Consider the following 11198-nt stretch of genomic DNA (forward strand, 5'->3'; position numbering starts at 1 on the left):
GTCCCTTCCTCCCTACCCTGTCTGACCAGCGGTGTCTCCTCCCCTCCACCACATCCACACAGGGCAAGCCTACCACCAGTGACCACTTCCCAATAATTGTCACTACTTTTCTCTATACCAAACTGGGTGCTAAATCCAAAACCACCAATATCGCTAAACTTCCCCTCAGAGACCGCTAGAATGGCGTTAAATTTCCAGAGACATCGGTACAAAAGAGCCTGTAATCACGGGACTTTTGTAAAACCATTGTAATCTCAAAAATATTGCTAGATTTATTACTGCTTACGTGAAAAATTGCCGTTAGCGAAAGAAAACGCTTAATTGGCAATGCTAACTTTCATCCTCATCCCGTCTACCCTCCGTTTGACACCCTTTCCACCCTCCCTCCTCACCCCTTCTGTATCTCTTCTTTTCCCCCTCCCTCTTCCCCTCCAGTATATCTTTCCTCCCCCCTCCCTTTCCCTCCTGTATCTCCTCCCCTTCTCCCTCCCCTCCCCCATATCCCTCCACCCTATGCCCGCAAGCTGTCCCGAACTTAGATTTTTGGCGGGAGTTTTAAGTTGGCGTCTATCGTAACGTTCCATAGCGTTGCCACAAAGATGGGTTAAAAAGAAATCAGACCAGTATTGTATTTATTGGTGCGGCTGAAGACTGCATTATTTGTTGATTGAGTGAAATGAATTATGATGATTTTTGGCTTTAAATACTGGGACGGTATCTCTCTCTCTCTCTCTCTCTCTCTCTCTCTCTCTCTCTCTCTCTCTCTCTCTCTCAATACTACGACTGACAAGAGTTAGCTGTTCACATTCAAGGATTTTTGGGCCTTGTTCCCATTAATGCAGTAAGTTGAAACGAAACAAAAAAAAAATCGACTCATTGTCAGATAAACTATACCAAAAGCTAGAAAATGTGTGTGTGTGTGTGTGTGTGTGTGTGTGTGTGTGTGTGGTGGGCGAGGCATGTTCCTGTCGCAATATATAAGTACCCGTGAAATTTATCTCTTGTGGGTTACCATGGAGACACAACCCTAGCTAAAATGACCAATTCATTCTGTTAGTAGGCTGCAGTTCATTCACCTTACGTTCTTTACTACGTTTATTTATTTATTTACTTTACGTACTGTTGTGAAGATCTGCGTAAAGTAAAAATTCATCAGTATCTTCTATAACTGGCTGTCGTATTATTGGTGCAGTGAATTTGTGGTGCACCCCCCCCCGCATCCCCTCGAACCCCGTGTTGAACCACCAACGAACCTGCCTGATGTTTACTATTGAAGCAGAGGTGGGTTGCGCGACGTAGCCAAGATACTTTGACTACTTTCGGTACCGCATAATTATTTACTCTTGTGTTGGTACCGGTACCCGTTTTAGCCAGCACCGAAAGTATGCAAATTGAATCATGCTTAAAAATAGTCAAGCTTTGCAAACTGAATCATGCTTTAGTCAAGCTTTACAAACTGAATCATGCTTTAAATAATCAAGCTTTACAAACTAAATCATGCTTGAAAATAGTGAAGCTTTACAAATTGAATCATCTATACTGGTACCTGTCTAGAGCTAGACACCATAATCCCGTAAGGAGTGGCCGTTTGACTCTGAGTTAGTTGTTTTGCGGGGAGGGGCACTAACCCTCCACTACACCCTCCACCAACCCGCTTATTGACACATAGGCAGTACATGTGGGTTGGTTATATGGTTACCACCCAGCATCGTATATGGTAACAATTAGGCTTGTCACTCAATATAAAGCCACGTGAAAAGGAAAACAGAGTAAGCAAAAGTGACAGGAAAGATGGGAGAAATAGGAAGAGAGAAGGGTAGACAGAAAAAGAATGATAAAGGTGAAGGAAGAAGTAGGCAACACTAAATCAAGTGAGTGGATGATGGTCGCCACCACCTATCACGAATGTTATTCAAGATTATTAAAGCTTAGTCAGTGTTGCTCCTTAGGTATTTTGACTGATCTTGACTTGCTGTTGACTTCATATTGAGTCCACAGAGAGTAAGTCGACTTCCTACTTGAAATCAAGGATCCTGTGGTGATCTCTTATGTCACCCACAATCCTGTCCATTCATAGGCAGATAACATTACAGTTTATTCACACTCAAACACGCATTTACAAAGTCTAATGTCTCAAACTTTCAGCTCAGTGCAGCCATCTCCATAAATCAAGGCTTTTTTTTTGTTGTTGTTGTTACTCTGGGCCTTCTTTCAAGGCCCAGTACTCCTCCTACTTACCGTACACCTCCACATGTCACCACTTGGGTGCTAACACCCACTGTCCATATTGAGTACATGCAAGGGCTGTTTCATACAGGAATGGGGACAAAACAACCTCGTCTCATTTAATACCTTACTTGTAAAACCAAACATATACAATTTACTAATAGACAGATATTGCCAGATTCATATATTGCCTTCAGTACTACTAATATTCCCATCTCCAAAAGTATTGAAATTCTCGGTGTTTCACTTAACAGTGCCCTCAGCTGGACCTCTCACCTCAGACCACCTGCTAAAACCGCTTCACAGAAACTTGGATTATTGTACAGAGTCCGTAACTTCTTCACTGACGAGCAGTTAGCTATAAGTCATAAGAGTCATATGTGCTCTCAGCTGGAATATTGCTCACCCTTGTGGAATGGATGTGGAGAGGTTGCATTAAAACAACTATACAAATTCAGAACAAAGCTGTTGGAATTATTAATAACCCTACTATTATAAATAAACTACCTCCCCTGCAAGCAAGAAGGAATATAGCATCCCTTATATTATTTTACAGATATTTTTATGGCAAATGCTCAGACGAAATTGTGTCCATAGTGCCACCTCTCCATGCCTTCCCTCGTGCTACACGGGCATCTGGTAGAGCTCATGACTGGAATGTCACTCAACCATATTGCAGAACTTCTGCCTATTAGAATTCTTTCATTCCCCGAACTGCATCTCTCTGGAATTCGCTTCCCCAGAGTTGTTTCCCTCCAAACTTCAACCCACAACTGTTCAAGTCCAACTGTTACAGATATTTTATGAATGGAGGACGCCAGTAATCTGGTGTATGGATATTATTTCTTTTATTTATTTGTTTTTCCTTCCTCTGTTCTGTTGTTATTAATAAAAATAAGCAAATGAATATTAACCTTCTAAAGACAGCAGAGTTAATGCAGCGTAATATCAAGTGAGACACGTGACCACACCATCGCCTGGCCCTAAACATGTCATATCTCCTGCCAGTCCTTCACCTTCTTCTCCCGGATTCCTTTTGACTTTCGCCATATATGTACCTGTTCCCTACGTGTTTTTGACTCCCCTTTACTTACCTCGTTTGTGTGTGTGTGTGTGTGTGGTGCTTCTTCCAGCTGACTTTCCTTTTAGTGTGTGTGTGTGTGTGTGTGTGTGTGTGTGTGTTTTGCTTCTTCCAGCTGACTCTTATTGTGTGTGTGTGTGTGTGTGTGTGTGTTACTTGCAGCTGACTTTTCTTTTATTGTGTGTGTGTGTGTGTGTGTGTGTGTTGCTTCTTCCAATGTACTTTTCTTTTAGTTTGTGTGTGTGTGTTGTGTGTGTGTGTGTGTGTGTGTGTGTGTGTGTGTGTGTGTGTGTGTGTGTGTGTGTGTGTGTGTGTGTGTGTGTGTGTGTGTGTGTTGCTTCCTCCAATTTACCTTTTTTAGTTATTTCATAATTTTTGCCAACCCACCTCTTTACATTCTCGTGTTTTTCTCCGGGTATTTCTCTCTCTCTCTCTCTCTCTCTCTCTCTCTCTCTCTCTCTCTCTCTCTCTCTCTCTCTCAACACAACACAACTCGACGTTATTAAGCCTTTGTAAACTAATGAAGGAAGGAGGGAGACAGCGGATGTGGGGGTGAGGAGGGAGGCCAGGCTTCCTCTTGCTTCCTCTTCTCCTTTTCCTCCTCAGCCCACTCCTTCTCTTCCTCCTCCTCCTCCTCTTCCTCCTCCTCCTCCTCTTCCTCCTCCTCCTTCTCTTCCTCCTCCTCCTCCTCCTCATACTTAAGGAGGGGAGAAGACAACGGACGTGAGGGGGTTGGAGGAGAGGCAAGGCTGCCCATTCACTTCCTCTTCTCTTCCTCCTCCTTTTCCTCTTTTACTCCCATCCTCGATTCTTTTATATTATGGTTCACTTCTCTTTTCATCTTTTCTCTTCTCTTGTCTTCCCTTCCCTTCCCTTCCTTCTCCTGTTCATGTCATCTCTGGTCTTATCGTTGTGTCCATATCTCAGTAGTGTCTAGCGAGGTAGCAAGAGAGAGAGAGAGAGAGAGAGAGAGAGAGAGAGAGAGAGAGGCTTAAGTTAGCATTGTCGTTCATGGCCTTCAGTCGGCTAGCATATTTTCCGTGTCAGTCCTAATTCCTTGCGTTTAGTAGCTAAGGCCAGGAGAGCGACACAGCAATGTACTGTAGGTGTTAGTGAAGGCTGTAGCTGACCTCTTAATTCCGACAGTATCTTTAGCAGAATGAAATCAACTGAAGCTAGTGAAAGTTTGATAAAAATGTGTCATGGGTTTATGCGGATCATAGCACTTTTTTAATATGGCACGTTAGTACTGTTGTGTAGGCTGTTTCATTAGTGCAGTCTGACTCTGTCAAAATTAAGATGCTGTATTGTTATAATAACTTCCCACATAACCTGTGGGAAGTCTTCTTGTTTTTGTCAATATTATTATTACTGTATTCTTACGTCTGAAATTGCAACATTTCAAAGGCTATTTGGCCTAAAGCTCTCAAACTTGGTCAGCTTAATCGGACAACTGTCACTACTCTTGGCCAAACATGGTGGCAATCCGTCAGCCGGATCTCCGGATATTATCCGCAACACAGAAAAATGAGTCAGCCACGCCATCTCAAGAACCGCCACAGCTACGAAGCTGAAGTTTTAGTACAATATAGCCATAAGACAGACGCAGTGCGGGAAGGAGTATATGAAGTTCCGATCGGTTGATTATTGTCTGAGATCGCTTGGGGTAAAAAAAATGGGTCTTTTCCCAGATATTCCGGATGTCACCTAGTTTTCCTTAAAGGATTAAAACTAGAGCCAGCAAAGTTTGTGGACTTATTGACGGTGGTGACCTAAGGTGACATGCCCAAGATCACTGACCTTGACCTCAAGGTCCTTTTATAGCTCAGCTTCTATAAGGCAAGGGCTGTGGCAAGTTTTTCTTTATCAAAATTGTTCTTGGGCAGTTTTACGGTGTACTAGTTATTATTATTTTTAAATATTATTGTTGTTATTACTATTATTACCCTTAATAATAATAATAATAATAATTTCCCAATCCATTATACATTATGTTTGCCACCCAGCCCTCCTCCACACGTCATTATCTTCATGGAAACAAAAGCATTCCATTCGGTGTATTCCACTTCGGTGAACGTGACGTCTTTGTGTTTCACCGAAAGTGTCTCGTGTGTCGAATTCCCTCGTCGTCACTCTCCATCAGCCCTGGTGGATTCGTAACGTCCTTTTCTTCGCTATTTATCCTGTCATGCATATTACCCGTACGCCTTGCAATCTTTTTGTGTGGCGCTAATCCTCGGTATTTACTTTTTTATAGATAATTACCGTATTTTTTTATAATATAGTAAACCTGCTATCCACTCAGTCATGTATGAAAGACACATTTTTTTATTTATTTATTTCCTTTTTACAAATGTACAAAGGAAGGAAAAACAGATGAATAAAATGGTAATCCATTCACCAAATGATCAGAAAAGAGGGCTTAAAATTTTGGGCAATATTTGGTGGGTAAGGCAGGTCGCTTTTTACACATGGAAAATCTATACGTCTTTCACCATCACTTGGCAAAGATGGTGGTCCTTGTGCAGCCAGTTCCCCATATCTCAGTGGTGGAATATGGGATTACTACTACCCTGGCATCCTTCTCTGGCACTTCTTCGTGAATAGCATCATCTTTTAGTGAACAGAGTATAGGTTGCTAACGTACACCTTGCTCAAAGATAGGCAACATAGGCAGGGTAACTCTAGGTCTGTTTTAGTAGACCCATCCCAGTGCCAGCCAGTGTGTGCGGGAAGGGTGATTTGTGTGACTATGACAAGTGCCAGCATCCCCTCATACTAGCCTGCCTTCCCCATCCACGCTATGAAAGTATGAGGGGGACTGCTTGTGATGCCAGTGTCTGTATATGGGTGTGATGGCAAGTGTGTGTGTGTGTGTGTGTGTGTGTGTGTGTGATGGCGTGGAATATGTGGTGACTCATCCTACATAGAGAGATGGCTTAGTGATAGACATAGATAGATAGATAGATACATTGATAGATAGATAGACAGACAGGGAAGGTAGATAGATATAAATAGATAGCTAGATAGACAGAGATGCCCATATTAATAGACAAATTTGATAGACAGGTAGGGTAGATAGATATAAATAGATAGACAGATATAGCGATGCCCATAGAGACGTTTGATAGATAGATACTCAAATGTATAGATAGATGGATTTGATAAAGAGGCATAGGTACCCAGATAAATAGATTGATGGATTGAAATATACATACATACATACATACGTACATACATACATACATACATACATACATAAATACAGACACATACACACACACAAACTCTCACTGAAATATACTGTATACAGCACTTATCTACATGTAAACATTAACACAAGATTTGAATAAGTGTGTATTAAGCAGTTCACACACACACACACACACACACACACACACACACACACACACACACACACACACACACACACACACACACACACAACTAAAACAATAATTATAACCTGCAAACTTACACATTCAGAATACACACACACACACACACACACACACACACACACACACACACAAAACCGCGTGGGCCGGTAACCATGGCAACCACAGGTATACATAAACACGCCTCTCAGCTGTTCTCTCCTACTGCTCTTCTCATTCTGCCTCAAATCCGTATTCTAGGTAGCTACGTAAGACCTTTATCTGAGTGATTAATTCTGCATATTACACATTAACAGTCACTATGTGTTATCTGTTATATTTTAGGTGGTGGCAACTCTCCCTCAGCGATTTATTTTTCATATTTCACATCACGTTCTCTCGTATATCACTGCATTTGGTACCGATACAGTTGGCATCAGTAATACACAAGAGAACAGTGATGTGTAGTGTCCTGGATAAGTCGCTCAGGAAGTTGTGTTACGGTATAGACACTAAAATACGAACCGATTTAAACCTTTCAATGTTTTGTATGCTATAATTATTTTGGTTGGATTACCCGACCTACCTACTTACCTGCTTGTTGTCTGTTTGTTGGTATGTATGTGTATGTACCTGTATGTATGTATGTATGTATTGGCTATATGAATGTACCTGTATGTATGTACGAGTATGTGTGTATGTATATATCTGTATATGTATGTATGTATGTCAGTCTATCTCTCCGTGTAACTAGATTTATCTATATGTCTGCCTGTCTGTTTAACTGTATCTCTCTATCTCTGTATCTATCTATCTACCTATCTCTGTCTGTATCTATCTATCTATCTATACCGGTACCTGTCTGTCTATCTATCTACAACGCACCAACATCTATTGTACATAAGGAAGGATGGTATATTGCGTCACCGTACGAAGGGGGTTGTTAATGAGTAGGGACAAAATGAAGAGCATAAAACCTGTCGACTTCATCCTTCATCTATTTTTTGCCAAAGCGGGTTGCTGGAAAAAGTTAATGCCCCCTAACACATCTTCCTAAGCGATTTATTTTTAGATATGGGTGAATAATATCCCCTCGCACGTTATGTTTAGAAAGTGAGGCGATATTGGAAGGATTTACAGTTCACAGAAGAGGACAGTAAGGTGTGATAACCGAAATAAATCGCTAAGGAAGAGGTGTTAGGGCGCTTCCATAACCGGGCCCAAGAGTAAAACAATAAATTACGTGTGTGTGTGTGTGTGTGTGTGTGTGTGTGTGTGTGTGTGTGTGTGTGTGTAAGATGTAGAACTTGACTCATTCAGGTTTTATCAGGAGGAGCAACTTTTTGTCGACGTCAGCCTTTGTTTCTTTCTTCGGTGCATACAAAGAAGGAACACTGTGAGGGAGGTGTATGAGGGAGGGTAGTGTGGTGTGGCGTAGCGTGGGAGGAGAGACATAAGGTGTGGTGATGTATGAGGAAGGGTAGTGTGGTGTGGCGTGGGAGGAGAGACGTAAGGTGTGATGTGTGAAGGAGGATGGTGTGGTGTGGGAGGAGAGACTAAGGTGTGGTGATGTATGAGTGAGGGTAGTGTGGTGTGGTGTGGTGTGAAGTGGTGTGGTGTGGGAGGAGAGACATAAAGTGTGGTGATGTATGAGGGAGGATGGTGTAGTGTGGTGTGGTGTGAGAGGAGAGACATATAAGGTGTGGTGATGTATGAGGGAGGGTAGTGTGGTGTGGTGTGGTGTGGTGTGGGAGGAGAGACATAAAGTGTGGTGATGTGTGAGGGAGGATGGTGTGGTGTGGTGTGGTGTGAGAGGAGAGACATAAGGTGTGGTGATGTATGAGGGAAGGTGTCGTGATGTGGGAGGAGAGACATAAGGTGTGGTGATGTGTGAGGGAGGGTGGTGTGTGGTGCGGTGTGGAAGGAGAGGTATGAGGTGTGGGGGTATATGAGGGAGTTTGGTGTGGTGTGGTATGGTATGGGGAAAGAGGGTAAGGTGTAGAGGTAGAGACTGATAAAAAATGGTGTGGTGTGGTGGTGCAGTGGATGAGGGAGGATGGTGTGGTGTGGCGTGGAAGTATATGAGGTAGGGCAGTGTGGTATGGTATGGTATTAGGAGTATAAGATGTGGTATAGGCTATGATGGAGGATGGTGTGTTGTGGTGTAGAGATAACAATCAAAAAATAAGAAAAAAAAAACAATATATATTTTCTTTAGTCCACCTCAATCTTACCTGTGTATTTACCTGATGTGGGGTTGTGTTTTTTTTTAGTTGCTTGTTTGTTTATTTGTTTATTTATTTGTTTACAGGTACGTGTGACGCTGGGGGGTGTTCCTGAAGCGATAGGTGCAGTGTGGGTTGATGTTGAAGGTAAGTTGGTGTGTGTGTGTGTGTGTGTGTGTGTGTGAGAGAGAGAGAGAGAGAGAGAGAGAGAGAGAAAGAGAGATAAATGTGTGTGTGTGTGTGTGAGAGAGAGAGAGAGAGAGAAAGAGAGATAAATTTGTGTGTGTGTGTGTGTGTGTGTGTGAGAGAGAGAGAGAGGAATGTGTGTGTGTGTGTGTGTGTGTGTGAGAGAGAGAGAGAGAGAGGAATGTATGTGTGTGTGTGTGTGTGTGTGTGTGAGAGAGAGAGAGAGAGAGGAATGTGTGTTTGTGTGTGTATGTGTGTGTGTGTGTGTGTGCGTGTGTGTGTGTGTGTGTGTGTGTGTGTGTGTGAGAGAGAGGAATGTGTGTATGTGTGTGTGTGAGACAGAGAGAGAGAGAGAGGAATGTATGTGTGTGTGTGTGTGTGTGTGTGTGTGTGTGTGTGGTGTGTGTGTGTGTGTGTGAGAGAGAGAGAGGGAAATGTGTGTGTGTGTGTGTGTGTGTGTGTGTGTGTGTGTGTGTGTAGCAATAATAAAATCTAAACACATCATCGTACTGAAGGTGTTAATCTTGGGCACTATAGTCGTGGCGCGCGACTCTGAGGTTGTTATTATCGTTCCCTGGCAACCTATCATTCAGAAGTGCGTCTGATTTCGTGTACAGTATAATATGAGACGCATGTGATTCGTGTATAATATGTTCGTGTATAATAATATTCGTGTATAATATATTCGTGCACAATAATATGATTCGTGTATATGATACGAAATCGGACGCACTTTTGAATGGTAGGTTGCCAGGGTACGATAATGACAACCTCAGAGTCGTGCGCCGCGACTATAGGCCCCTTGTTCTCGTCTGTTAAAGAAGCTCCCTAACACCTTTTCCGTAGCGATTTATTTTTGGGATACGGCTGGTTAATCCCCTGTTGTGTGTTACTGATGTTGAATGTGGTGATATTAGAGGGATTTAAGTAGCACAGATGAAGGCAGTAAGGAGCAATACGCAAAGTAAATCGCTTAGGGATAGGTGTTAGGGAGCTTGGTTACATGACTTGGAAATATTCTTCTTGTAGCTCACGTAGGTCGGCCGTGATAAAAGACTACGGCGCTACATCCTCTTCATAGCACTTCTTCGTGACTAGCATCATATTCTGGTGTTAGTCTATTGTTGCAACTCTGTGTTATTCTATTTGTTTACCTTCATTTCCTTGTTCGTCCTGTTCATTGTTCACTCCTTGTTCATCCTGTTCTTTGTTCACTTTCCCTGTTCATCCTGTTCTTTGTTCACTTTCCCTGTTCATCCTGTTCTTTGTTCACTCTCCTTGTTCATCCTGTTCTTTGTTCACTCGTAGTTCATCCTGTTCTGTGTTCACTCTCCTTGTTCATCCTGTTCTGTGTTCACTCTCCTTGTTCATCCTGTTCTGTGTTCACTCTCCTTGTTCATCCTGTTCTGTGTTCACTTCTAGTTCATCCTGTTCTGTGTTCACCTTTCCTTGTTCATCCTGTTCTTTGTTCACTTTCCCTTTCTTTGTTCATCCTGTTCTTTGTTCACCCTCCTTGTTCATCCTGTTCTTTGTTCACTTTCATTGTTCATCCTCTTTGTTCACTTTCCTTGTTCATCCTGTTCTGTGTTCACTCCCTCTCCTTGTTCATCCTCTTCTTTGTTCACTTTCCTTGTTCATCCTGTTCTTTGTTCTCTCCTTGTTCATCCTGTTCACTCTCATTCCTTGTTCATCCTGTTCTTTGTTCTCCCTCATTTCCTTGTTCATCCTGTTCACTCTCCCTTTCCTTGTTCATCCTGTTCTTTGTTCTCCCTCATTTCCTTGTTCATCCTGTTCTTTGTTCTCCCTCATTTCCTTGTTCATCCTGTTCACTCTCCCTTTCCTTGTTCATCCTGTTCTTTGTTCACTCTCCCTTTCCTTGTTCATCCTGTTCTTTTCTCCCTTTCCCTGTATTCTCTCTCTCTCTCTCTCTCTCTCTCTCTCTCTCACACACACACACACACACACACACACACACACACACACACACACACACACACACACACACACACAGTATACGTATCTGACATTATCATCGCTTCTTTCATACAATTTTCATCTTGAGGGACGATTTTGAACTGAAGCTCCATAACACTTTTTCCTAAG

The sequence above is a fragment of the Coenobita brevimanus genome, chromosome 99 (assembly GCF_032717465.1).
Source record: "Coenobita brevimanus isolate Jiangsu-jjx chromosome 99, ASM3271746v2, whole genome shotgun sequence".
NCBI lineage: Eukaryota > Metazoa > Arthropoda > Malacostraca > Decapoda > Coenobitidae > Coenobita > Coenobita brevimanus.